This window comes from Dipodomys spectabilis, unplaced genomic scaffold (assembly GCF_019054845.1).
Source record: "Dipodomys spectabilis isolate Male_0828 unplaced genomic scaffold, ASM1905484v1 ptg000159l, whole genome shotgun sequence".
Classification (NCBI taxonomy): Eukaryota; Metazoa; Chordata; class Mammalia; order Rodentia; family Heteromyidae; genus Dipodomys; species Dipodomys spectabilis.
Window position 1 is genome coordinate 3,232,806 of NW_024870836.1, and position 9,879 is coordinate 3,242,684.

A 9,879-nucleotide genomic window follows, 5' to 3' on the forward strand; every position below is an offset into this window, starting at 1 on the left:
TTTTGATTTGCATTTCTTTTATGGCTAGGGAGGTTGAGCATTTCTTCATGTGTCTATTTGCCATTCTTCTTTCCTCTTCAGAGAAGTTTCTATTTAAATATTTATCCCACTTATATATAGGGCAATTGTTTCTTTGAGGATTTGTTGTTGGAGGATTTAATTTTTTTAATTCCAAGTATATTTTAGATATGAGACCCTTGTCTGTTGTATTGCTAGTGAAGATCTTCTCCGAATTCGTGGGCTTTCTATTGATCTTGCTAGCTATGTCATTTGCCATGCAGAAACTCTGCAAATTCATGCAATCCCATTTGTCCAACCTTTATTTGATTTGTTGTGTTTCTGGGTCTCTATTAAAAGAAAATTTCGGCCTGCATCAAGGAGACCTACAGTTTCTCCTATTCCATCCTTTAAAGTTTTCAGAGTGTCGTCTTTGACTCTGAGGTCTTTGATCCATTTGGAGTTGATTCTGGTGTTGGGTGATGTATAAGGACCTTGGTTTAGTTTTCTCCAAATTGTTAACCAATTTTGCCAGCACCATTTACTGAAGAGGTTGTCTTTCTTCCATTCTATTTTTTTAGCTCCCTTATCAAAAATTAGATGGCTAGAGGTCTGTAGGTTCATTTCTGGGTTTTGAATTCTATTCCATTGGTCCTGAAGTCTGTTCTTGTGCCAGTACCAAGCTGTTTTGATTACTATGCCTTTATAATAGAGTTTGAAATTTGTTATTGATATTCCTCCAGCAGTGTTCTCTCTTGAGGATCATTTTTGCTATTTTTGGTCTTTTATTGTTCCATATGAATTTTTGGATTGCCTCTTCTATTTCCTTGAGGAATGAGTTTTGAATTTTGATGGGTATCGCATCGAATTTGTAGGTAGCCTTGGAAAGTATTGCCATTTTCACGATGCCGATCTTTCCAGTCCAGGAGCATGGGAGTTTTTGCCAATTTTTAAGTTCTGTTTTGATATCCTTTTTCAAGTTTTTAAAGTTTTCATCATAGAGGTCCTTCACTTCTTTGCTTAAGTTAATTCCTATGTATTTTATGTTTTGTGGGGCTATTACGAATGGAGTTGCTTTCCTATATTCAGCCACACTTTCCTCATTTTTGGCATTCAGAAAAGCCATTGATTTTTTTTTTCTTTTCACTAATGATTTTATTTTATTTTATTTTATTTTAAATTTAATTTAATTTTATTTGTGAACATACTGTACAGAGGAGTTACAGTTACATGGGCAGGATAATGCGTACATTTCTTACCAAGCATTGCAGCCTCCTCCTTTGTTTACCCTTCACATCCCTTCCCAGCCTCCCCCCTCCCCCCCTAATCCCAATCCTTCTCCTTCCCGCATTTTCCCCCCCTCCCCCCCCTGCACTAACGTTGTAAAGCTTGTTTTGGACATGACAACTTGTACTTCTCATTGTTGCAACAGGTCCACCTGTATCCTTAAACAACTGGTTTTTCCCCATCTCCTCCACAAGTTATACTGACATCAAATATAGTGAAAGCAGGGGTTATACTGTGGGGGAGGCACATACAAAGCAACAAAGAGATAATCTTATAAATGTGTTAGAAACACATGCATGAAAGAAAAAAAAATTAAAATACACATCTAAGGGTTCATTTTCCTGACATCACATTATCTGACCTTTTCCGCTTGACTCATACATATACTAGATATTACAAATAAGGGAAACCATGGGACCTACGTTTCTTTGGGCCTGGCTTACTTCACTTAATAAAATTTTTTCCAAGTTTTTCCATTTCCTAACAAATGGGGCAATGTCATTCTTTCTGATGGAGGCATAGAATTCCATTGTGTATATATACCACATTTTCTTGATCCATTGATCTACTGAGGGGCATCTGGGTTGGTTCCATATCTTAGCTATGGTAAATAATGCTGCAATAAACATAGTTGTGCTGGTCGCTTTAGTGTGGTCTTGTTTGTAAACATTAGGGTAAATGCCCAAAAGTGGGATTGCTGGGTAATAGGGGAGCTCTATGTGAAGTCTTTTGAGGAACCTCCATACTGCTTTCCAAAGTGGTTGAACAAGTTTACATTCCCACTAACAATGAAGTAAGGTTCCTTTCTGTCCACATCCCCTCCAGCATCTGTTGTTGTTAGAGTTCTTGATTTTTGCCGTTCTAACTGGAGTGAGGTGATATCTCAATGTTGTTTTGATATGCATTTCTTTTATGGCTAGGGATGTTGAACATTTCTTCATGTGTCTATTGGCCATCCTTCTTTCTTCTTCAGAGAGGTTTCTCTTTAAGTCTTTCGCCCACTTATTTATTGGGCAGTTGTTTCTTTGTGGATTTGTTGTTGGGGAGTTTAATTTTTTGAGTTCCAAATATATTTTAGATATGAGACCCTTGTCCGTTGTATGGCTAGTAAAGATCTTCTCCCAATCCGTGGGCTTTCTATTGATCTTGCTAGCTATGTCATTTGCCCTGCAGAAGCTCTGCAACTTTATGCAATTCCATTTGTCCAACCTTTCTTTGATTTGTTGTGTTTCCGGGTCTCTATTCAGAAAATTTCGGGCTGAGCCAAGGAGACCTAGGGTTTCTCCTATTCCATCCTGTAATGTTTTCAGAGTATCTGCTTTGAGTTCAAGGTCTTTGATCCATTTGGAGTTGATTCTTGTGCAGGGTGATATATAAGGATCTAGTTTAAGTTTTCTACATGTAGTTAACCAATTTTGCCAGCACCATTTCCTGAAGAGGTTGTCTTCCTTCCATTCTATTGTTTTAGCTCCCTTATCGAAGATTAGATGGCTATAGGTCTGTAGGTTCATTTCTGGGTTTTCAATTCTATTCCATTGGTCCTGAGGTCTGTTCTTATGCCAATACCAAGCTGTTTTGATTACTATGGCTTTATAGTAGAGTTTGAAGTTTGGTATTGATATTCCTCCAGCAGTGTTCTTTCCATTCAGGAGCGTTTTTGCTATTCGGGGTCTTTTATTGTTCCATATGAATTTTTGGATTGCCTCTTCTATTTCCTTGAAGAATGAGGGTGGAATTTGGATAGGTATTGCGTTGAATTTGTAGATAGCCTTGGGAAGTATTGCCATTTTCACGATGTTAATCTTTCCAATCCAGGAACATGGGAGGTTTTGCCATTTTTTTATTTCTGTGTTGATTTCCTTTTTCAAGATTTTAAAGTTTTCATCATAGAGGTCCTTCACTCCTTTAGTTAAGTTAATTCCTAGGTATTTTATTTTTTGTGGGGCTATTACAAATGGAGTTGCTTTCCTAATTTCAGCCACACTTTTCTCATTGTTGGCATACAGAAAAGCCATTGATTTTTGGGGGTTAATTTTCTACCCTGCTACTTTGCCAAAGTTTTGAATCAGCTTGAGTAATTTGGGAGTGGAGTCTATGGGATTCTTTAAATACAAGATCATGTCATCTGCAAAGAGGGAGAGTTTTATTTCTTCTTTAACTATTTGGATCCCCTTTATGTCTGCATCTTGTCTTATTGTTGTAGCTAGGCATTCTAATACTAGATTGAAGAGAAGTGGAGAGAGTGGGCATCCTTGTCTTGTCCTGAGTCAACAGGAAATGGCTTTAGTTTTTCACCATTGAGTATAATGCTGGCTGTAGGTTTGTCATATACAGCCTTTATTGTATTGAGGAATGTTCCATGGATTCCTAATTTTTCCAAAACCTTCATCATAAAGGGGTGTTGGATCTTGTCGAATGCTTTTTCTGCATCTACTGAGATAACCATGTGGTTCTTATTCTTGCTCCTGTTGATGTGATGAATAATGTTAATTGATTTACGTATATTGAACCAGCTTTGCATCCCTGAAATGAATCCTGTTTGATCGTGGTGTATGATTTTTTGGATGAATTGTTGAAGTCGATTGGCCAAAATGTTGTTGAGAAGTTTTGCATCAATGTTCATCAAAGAAATGGGTCTATAGTTCTCTTTCTTTGATGAGTCCCTGCCTGGTTTTGGGATGAGGGTTATGATGGCTTCATAGAATGTGTTCGGTAGTGAGCTTTCTCTTTCAATTTCATTGAAGAGTTGGAGGAGAATTGGTGTGAGCTCTGCTTTGAAGGCCTTGTAAAATTCCGCTGTAAATCCATCTGGTCCTGGACTTTTCTTAGCTGGGAGGTCTCTTATTGCTGTTTCTATTTCAATGCTTGATATGGGCCTGTTAAGCTGGTTTAACTCATCTTGGTTTAGTTTTGGCATGTCAATATTTGCTAGGAAAATGTCCATTTCTGTCAAGTTCTCAAACTTATTAGCATAAAGTTTTGAGAAGTATTCCCTTATAATGTTCTGAATCTTGGTTGTTTCCGTGGTGATGTTTCCATTCTCATCTCTGAGTTTACTAATTTGGGTGTGTTCTCTTCTTTTTCTGATAAGATTTGCTAAGGGTCTGTCAATTTTGTTAAGTTTTTCGAAGAACCAACTCTTTGTTTTGTTGATTCTTTCTATAGTTTTTTTGGATCTAATTCATTTAATTCTGATTTAAGTTTGATTATTTCTTTCCGTCTACTGGATTGGGGTTTATCTTGTTGCTCTTTTTCAAGGAGGTTTAGATGTGTCATTAAATTGCTAGTTTCAGATCTCTCCAATTTGTTGATGTAGGAGCTCAGAGCTATAAACTTGCCTCTGAGTACTGCCTTTGCTGTGTCCCAGAGGAGCTGGTAATTTGTGTGTTCATTTTTGTTGAATAGCATGAACATTTGAATTTCCTTTCTAATCTCTTCCATGACCCACTCATGATTCAGCAGTGTGTTGTTCAGCCTCCATGTGATACCGGAATTTCTTTGGTGGCTTTTGGTGTTGAGTTCTAATTTTATTCCCTTGTGGTGAGAGAGAATTGTAGGTATAACTTCAATGTTTCTGAATTTAGACAAGTTTGCTTTGTGGCCTAAAATGTGGTCTATTTTAGAATACGTTCCATGTGCTGCTGAGAAAAACATGTATTCTGATGCTGCTGGCTGAAATGTTCAGTAGATGTCTGTTAAGTCGAGTTGATCTATGCAGCTGTTTAGATCTGCTGTCTCTCTGTTGAGTTTTTGCCGAGTTGATCTATCTAGTGGGGTGAGTGGTGTGTTAAAATACCCAAAAATTAATGTCTTTGGATCTATATTGGATTTGAGAGAAAGTAGTGTTTCTTTGATAAATTTGGGTGCTCCATTGTTTGTCGAGTAGATATTCAGAATTGTAATATCCTCCTGAAAGAGAGATCCCTTAATTAGTATGTAGCGACCTTCTTTATCTCTTCTCACGAATTTTAATTTGAAGTCTATTTAATCTGATATTAGGATTCCAACTCCCGCCTGTTTATGGGGGCCGTTTGCTTGGTAGATTTTGTTCCAATCTTTAACATTGAAAATGTTTTTGTTTTTACGGGCAAGATGTGACTCCTGAAGGCAGCAGATAGAAGAGTCTTGTTTTTTTTTTTATCCAACTAGACAGTCTATGTCGCTTAATTGGAGAGTTCAGTCTTTTAACATTAAGAGAAAGGACTGAGAGGTATTTGGGAGTTCCTGCCATGTTATCCACCTTCTTGGGGGCTGCGAAAACTGGGTTATTCCTATGGTTCTTTGTTTCTCATTTTGGGTGCAGTTTCTTGGCCTTTATTGTGGTCTTGTTGGTTTTCTATGTGTAGGACATCTTTAAGAATCTTTTGTAGGGCTGGTTTGGTGGAGATGTATTGTTTCAATTTTTCTTTGCTATGGAAGTTTTTTATTTGTCCTTCAGTTATGAAGGAGAGTTTAGCTGGGTACAGTATTCTTGGTTGATAGTTGTTTGTTTTTAGGGGATGGCAGACATCATTCAAGGCTCTTCTTGCTTTGATGGTCTCTGCTGAGAAATCTGAGGTGATTCTAGTTTGTTTCCCTTTATAGGTGATTAACCTTTTCTCCCTGACAGCTTTAAGGATCTTTTCCTTGGTCTGAGTTGATCCTATGTGGATTATAATGTGATGGTGGGATGTCAGATTCTGGTCTGGTCTATTTGGGGTTCTAAAAGCTTCTTGTATCTGAATAGGCCTATCTTTTTGTATGTTTGGGATGTTCTCTGCTAGGATCCTTTTAAACAAATTTCCTAGAGCATTAACTTCTGTTTCTAGGTGCTCCTCTACACCCATTATCCTTAGATTAGGCCTTCTGATTGTGTCTTCCAAGTGTTGGATAGATCTATCATATTTCTTGGACTTGTCTTGGATGGTTGTATGTTCTTTCTCTATACTATTTAGAATGTCTTCAATCCCCGAGATTCGATCTTCTGCATGGTCTAACCTGCTCTCAAGGCTTTCTACTTGGTTTTTCATTTCTTTTCCTTCTAATTGGTCAACTTTGATGGCTTCAAATTCTTTGGTGAAGCTTTGTTTTAGATCTTGTATGGACGTCTTTACTTCCTTAATTTGTTGTTCAGTGTTTATTCTCCAATCACTTAGGTGATTTTTTATGGTTTCCTTGGTCTTCCTGACATCCTTCAGCTCTTCCTTAATGGATTTCATGAATGCCTTTAGTGATCTTTGTGTATTCTCATCCTGCTCTCTCAATTCCTTTATTACTCTTTGCTTAGCTTCCTCACTTTCATGCCATTCGTGAAGTTCTCTTTGTGTGTTCTCAGCCTACTCACGCTATTCTGCCTTTCTCTTTGTGTGTTCTCATGCTGCTCATGCAATTCCTGTACCAGTTTTAGATTAGCTTCCTCACGCTCATGATATTCCGGTATTAACCTTTGGATTTCCTCCTCTCTCTCCCTATCATGCTCATATAGATTCCTTTGTATATTTTCAATCTTTTCCAGTATTGACCTTTCGTTTGCCTCCTCTCTCTATCACGCTCATACAGAGTCCTTTTGTATGTTTTCCATCTTTTCATTTACCATGTTTGCCAGTATTGTTTGTAGAGCTATTTGGGAACTCTTCTCTGGATTATTCATTATCTGTCCTGTCCCATGATTGTCATGAGTGGGATTTGAGCTACCCAGACTTGCCATTTTTCTTTTTTTTCGGCTTACTCTGCCCATTTGGGATGAAAGTAACACCAGTTTTGTGCTAGAACACTATCTTAAGGCAAGCATCAACCACAGTCTGTAGATCCACAATCAAAAGTCTGCAGATACAGTCAAGTTCAACAGATATACCTATTCAACATCAAACAACTATATAATAATGGGCTACAAACCGCAAAGTAGAATTTGGAAAACCAGAAATTATTAGTTTTTGGGAGGCATGTGGGTAAAAATAGGAAAAGAGAAATATGGGAAGGAGCAGGGAGAGTTTACTTAACTAAGTCCTAATCGCAAAGTGGGAAAGGGGTTGGATAGGTTAAAAGTAGAGAGAGAAAAAAAAGAAGAAAGAGAAAGAGAAAAAAGAGACAAGAAAAAATAGAAAAGCAAAAATTAAAAAAATAAAAAGTGTAATGATTAAAAATATGCAGATTGAAAATGAAATATTCAGAGAAGAACGTGGGTATAATGAGAGAACGGGAGGGATATAAAGGAGACATGAAAATCTTAAAAATAAAAATACTTAAAATATTATATAGGTATAAAGAGGTAATACTGCTAGGAATTTAAGTCTAAGAGGTTTTGAATTGAGTAATAAATTTGTGGATTAAATGTGTACACAATGGGGGATAAAGTCTAATAATCGACTATGGGTATATCTGAGGATGTGCAGAACAACAATTAAGTCACACAAAGAAGAGCAAAAGAGCAGAAAAGGTGAAAAAAATGAGCAAAAAAGAAAAAAAAAATCAGACATTCAGTAGAGCTAAACAAAAAACAAAAATATTTTTTGAAAAGAAAGAACAAAAAAGAAAGAAAAACGCACACACACATATACCCCTAAAATAAAAATTATAAGAGGAAGAGAAAAAAGTTACTAGTATAGAATTTTTTTTTCAAAATGGTAAAAATTAAAAATTAAAAAAAAAGTTTTAGAAGAAAAATATTTTTATAAAAGGAACCAAAAAAAAAAAAAAAAGAAGAAGAAGAAGAAGAGAAACAGAGAAAAAAACAAGTTCTTTGATTTTTTTGGGAGTGGTGGGAAGATCTTTTTTATCCCTTGTGTCCATAACCAGCCTTTTGTTGGAGTCTCTGGTCTGCTTGTGGTGTTTGATTTTCCTCTGGCTTGGTTGGTTTCTTAAGCAGTTTGTTTGAACAGGCAGAATAATGCTATGCTGTTCAAAGGATTTTGTGATCCTCTCCCCTGGCTAGTTCAATGGGAGGGAGATCTGCTTTGAGTATCACAAAAGAGGGAGATGGCTTTTTCCTCATGTTTGTAGATGCTCTGATGAGGCTAGGTTCTGGGTAGAGTTGAGGCCTTTCAGCAAACAGTAGCTTTTCCCTGAGGAGACTTTGTGAGAGACTCACAGAGCCCAGCCTGGAGCCACTCTCAGGGTTTATATTTACTGAATTTCAATGGATTGTCCATGCTGCTAAAGAGAGGGGCAGCCTCTGGCTCTGATTACCCAGTGAAGAAACCCACTGCTGGGGCTGGTGGCCCGAGCTGGGTGACTTTTCTCTGGATGGAGCTGAGTTTGGCATGTCACTTTAGGATCTTGTGACCTGCTAAATGACTCTAGTTTTCTTCCAAGGCCTGTGTTTGAGCTAGCAGGTCAGCCAAGCTTTGTCAGTATCAAACATGGAGATCTCCTGTAATGGCGGGGAGGGGTGGCCTTCCCTCCTCTGCTCCCTGAGAAGGAGTGAGGACGTTAGGCTTCTACTCACACCGCATTTTGGTTCCTGGGTCATCTCTGGTCTGTGAACTGCAGGATGAAGATGTCTGCTCCTTGTCGGTTCTTGTTGGTGTTCAGTAGAATACACTCGCGCGCCATGTCTGGCTCCTTTGTCCTGCACTCTCTGTGTTGCAGGTATGGAGGCTATTGCCACCTCCACCACCACTGTAGCCTGCAGTGGCAGCTGCTAGCAAGTGCTCAGATCTGTCTCCTTGCCTGGATTTTCCCTCTGTGGCCTAACTCTCTGTACTGTGATGGTACACTTGGTGTGATTCTCTGGCTTAAGTCTGTTCGCTGGAACTCTAAAATTCCTTTCTCTCTCTGGCCTGACTCTCTGTCCTGTGATGGCACACTTGGTGTGATTCTCTGGCTTAGGACTGTTCACTGGAACTCTAAAACTGCTTTCTATGCGAGAGTTTTTTAGATTCCAGCTTCTCCTCCGCCATCTTCCCAGAGAGAAAGGTTGGACAAATGGGATTGCATGAAGTTGCAGAACTTCTGCATGGCAAAGGACATAGCTAGCAAGATCAATAGAAAGCCCACTAATTGGGAGAAGATCTTCACTAGCCATACAACGGACAAGGGTCTCATATCTAAAATATACTTGGAACTCAAAAAATTAAATCCCCCAACAACAAATCCTCAAAGAAACAACTGCCCAATAAATAAGTGGGCTACAGACTTGAAGAGAAACTTCTCTGAAGAAGAAAGAAGGATGGCCAATTGACACAGGAAGAAAAAAGCTCAATCTCCCTACCCATAAAAGAAATGCAAATCAAAACAACATTGAGATACCACCTCATCCCAGTTAGAATGGCTATAATCAAGAACTCTAACAACAACAGATGCAGGAGGGGATGTGGACAGAAGGGAACCTTACTGCATTGTTGGTGGGAGTGTAAACTTGTTCAACTACTTTGGAAAGCACTATGGAGGTTCGTGAAAAGACTTCACATAGACCTCCCCTATGACCCAGCAATCCCACTTTTGGGCATTTACCCAAATGTTTAAATACAAGACCACACTAAAGCTACCAGCACAACTATGTTTATTGCAGCATTATTTACCATAGCTAAGATATGGAACCAACCCAGATGCCCCTCAGTAGATCAATGGATCAAGAAAATGTGGTATATATACACAATGGAATTCTATGCCTCCATC